This window comes from Helianthus annuus, chromosome 7, assembly GCF_002127325.2.
Source record: "Helianthus annuus cultivar XRQ/B chromosome 7, HanXRQr2.0-SUNRISE, whole genome shotgun sequence".
In the NCBI taxonomy this organism is placed as follows: domain Eukaryota; kingdom Viridiplantae; phylum Streptophyta; class Magnoliopsida; order Asterales; family Asteraceae; genus Helianthus; species Helianthus annuus.
The window spans coordinates 134,010,518-134,014,075 of NC_035439.2; positions in this window are offsets into that span (position 1 = coordinate 134,010,518).

Below are 3,558 nucleotides of genomic sequence, written 5' to 3' on the forward strand. Positions count from 1 at the left end.
CGTGGAGATATGAATGGTGAAAATCTTTTATTTTATATAGACAGTAAAATAATGCCAAGACACCACGGACAAACGATAAGGAAAGATCACCTTCAACATAAGTAACTAGTTATTAAAGTCATTAATACAAAACCAAATAAAAAGTGCAAAAGATTAAAAATAAAAAGTATTATACTAAACACTTGTCTTCACCAAGTGATGTAAGAGACTTAGGCAAACATGGCCTTGATTGTCAAGAACTCTTACGATCAATCTTGGATCCCGAGACGACTCACACACTCTATGATGGACAATGGATGATGGTGGTGGATGATGGTGTTATGGTGGTGGTGGGTGGTGGATGAAGTGTGAGAGAGGTGGTGTGCCAAGGGATGAGATGGAATGAAACCAAGCACTCCTATTTATAGGCTGAACAGAAGGCTGGGCACGGCCCCGTGTCCGCTGGACACGCCCCCGTGCCCGTCTGACATTCTCTCTCTTCATTAATTGTAATTCGCAATTACAATTAATGCGCCTGCTGTACTTTCACCACGCCCCCGTGCCAGCTGGACACGGCCCCGTGGTAGGCAATGGAAGCTTCTACTGGTTTGTCTTTTCTGCTGCTTCTTGGGCACGGCCCCGTGTTCGCTGAACACGGGGCGTGTTCAGTCTTCTGTTTTCTCTTCTTTGCCTTGGGAGGTGCCGTTGAGGGTCCGGGCGGTCTACTTTTATTCCTTTTCTTGTATTTATGCTAGAATTAGTTGTCTTTTTGCTTCTTTTGTGATTTTGAGCTCATTTCATTCTGAAAATACAAAAGGAAGACAAAAACACTCTTTTTCCAACATTAGTACTTAAAAAGGGTTAGTTTTATGCCTTAATTGATGTGATTTATATGTTGCATTTTACACACATCAAATACCCCCACACTTGAACTTTTGCTTGTCCTCAAGCAAAACTCTTTTAAATGTGGCTTACACTCCCAAATGGAATAGGTAGAAGAGAAAGTTTTTAGCTTGTCCTAGAGTGTCGGGAATCCAAGGTCTTTGTAAGTTTTATTTTTATTTATTTACAATCCTATTCGTTATGATTTATTTTGAACGTTTCATAAGATAAATTACTTATTTGGGCATAGCATGCCTTATTAATATTCCATTTATATACAAGTTCACATACCTCGCGGGGGATCACTTAACACTCGGCCGAAGGTGTAGATTTTTAGTGAATCACTCGTGAGCGGCATGGAACTTACGCCTTCCATAGGCTTGTCAAGCAATCAATCCTCCTCCTTTTTAACTTTGTACCTTTGTAAATACAAGAGGACTTTTGGGGTGAAGGGTTAGGCTTGGGTTAAAGGTGGTTGGTTGGGTTAGTTAGAAAAAAGGGCGAAAATCGTAAAAAGCGTCGGTTTTCGTGACATACCTTGTTTTTAGTGACTTTTTATTTTGAAGTATTTCTCCAAACAAGCTTTTATATAGCTTTTGTTTGTTTTTGACTTCATCATTGTTTTTTTTTTCATCACATAAAAAAGGCGAGTTTACAAAAAACCGAGCTTGTTACTAAAATAAAGGGTGAAAAATAAAAAGGGTTTTTGGTGGGTAAAAAGGGTTTTGGGGTAATGAAATGAAAGGTTTAGGCTCAAAGGGGCTATCTAGGGGGATTTTGGGTAGGTGGTAAAAAAAATGAAAAATAATGGTTTAGAAAGAAAAATATGGTTAGTCCTAATGCCTCCATCACTTACTTACTTGGGTTTAAGTTGGTAAGGACCGGGAATGTATTGTCGTGGCAAGTTCTAGAGTTGTAAGAACCAAGCGGCTATTCACACAAGAAACGAAAAATGAGCATTTAGTCTAAATATGTATATCTTTATGCTCAATAAAGGCTCAAAACTCACTTTTGTGGGAATGGGTTTTTAATGTGATCAAGTATATATAATCGAATTTTTAACTAGACTTGTTATGCCGTTTCGTAATTTTCTTATGTTGGTTTTTTGTTATCACGACGCTATCGGTTGTAAATTTGTAAAAATATAACCTTTTTAGAACTTGTTATTCCCAACTTAAACTAAGACAAGTAAATGATAAAAAAAAATGAAAAAGTTTTTTGAAAAAAATTGGGGTGTTTAGCGGTTCCAATAGAGTTTTGTGTAAGGCTTGTATTTAGGATTTGCAAAATTCAAGGTTTTAGCATTCCCCCCACACTTAAATTACACATTGTCCTCAATGTGTCCAAAAATAAGGTTTTTGGTTGATTAGAATGTGTAAAAGTAGGTTAAAAAGCAAAGATTTATGTTACTGGCAGTCAGGACACGGCCCCGTGTCCATTGGACACGGCCCCGTGGCGAACTGCCAGTAATGAAAACTTACAGAATATGAACACGGGGGCGTGTTGGGTGGACACGGCCTCGTGTCTGGCAAATAATTGCAGGTCAGTAACCAAACAGCAGGTCTGGGAGATGAACACGGGGGCGTGTCGGCTGGACACGTCCCCGTGTGGATAGTCTGTGCGCCTAAAAAAACAGGTTTTGTCTCCCGGTTTCTCCATTTTTGGGGCTGCAAGTGCTAATGTTTAGCACTTTAACCCTTGCATTGCACCTGTTTAATCACTCAATACCAAACCAAACAAACATAAACCATCCTAAATTACCAACGTTAATTGTCTCCACGCATAAAGTAAAAATAAAACAAAGATGAAAAAAAAAACAGTTAAAGAAAGTAAATTGTTCAACAAGCGGCACGCAGGCCGTAAATTGTTCGATAGAGAAGGGTACTTAAACCTGTGGGCTCATCACCAACCTGCCCCTTGTTCCTTCAAGCCTCCTACTCCATGTCTTCATCGCTACCATCACCTTCACCCCCATGCCTCGCCATGTACTCCCGGATGCTACCGATATCATCTTGTATATCGTTAATGTTGCGCTCGATAGCTCCAACCCGGTGGTATGTGTTGTTGGCGAGATTGTAGGTGTTCCTGGTGCACATGAGGTTTTCCTGCAAAAGATCATGTAAACTTTGAAAGTTAGGAAAACCGCCTCCTTGAGAGGAGGATTGACCCGGATCGCCCTGGGGTTGGTACTGATAATGGGGAGGTGGTGCATGAAGAACTAGAGCCTCCTGCGGGTTCCATGCATAGCCTTGTGTCCTTTGAAAGCTCACCGTCCCGTCTACCGCCTCATAAAGTAAGTTCATGGCTCGGCAAATGTGGTAGTCAACTCGTCCCGACCATGGACTCCTTTCAAAGGACCTTGGGATATTCGTGAAATGCTTGAAAAGACGGTACACCCATCCCCCAAAGAAGATAGGTGTAGGGGCGTGAGCAAGGCGATTTAGGTGCATGTTTCGTAACAAGAGATAAGGAACATCGAGAGGCTTCTGGTTGTGGATGCAGTGAAGGACAACCAAATCTTTCAACCCTACAACGCCACTACTGTCATGACGCTGGTTCAGCGAGTAGGTGAGGAGCCTGTGAATGTAGCGGTAAAGCGGGTCCCTCAGTTTGGTACTCTTGGTGCTGCTAGGGTTGTAGATTCCTTCACCGATCTGAGCCCATGCGGCTTGACGTTCAGTTGCATCCAAGTCTCGT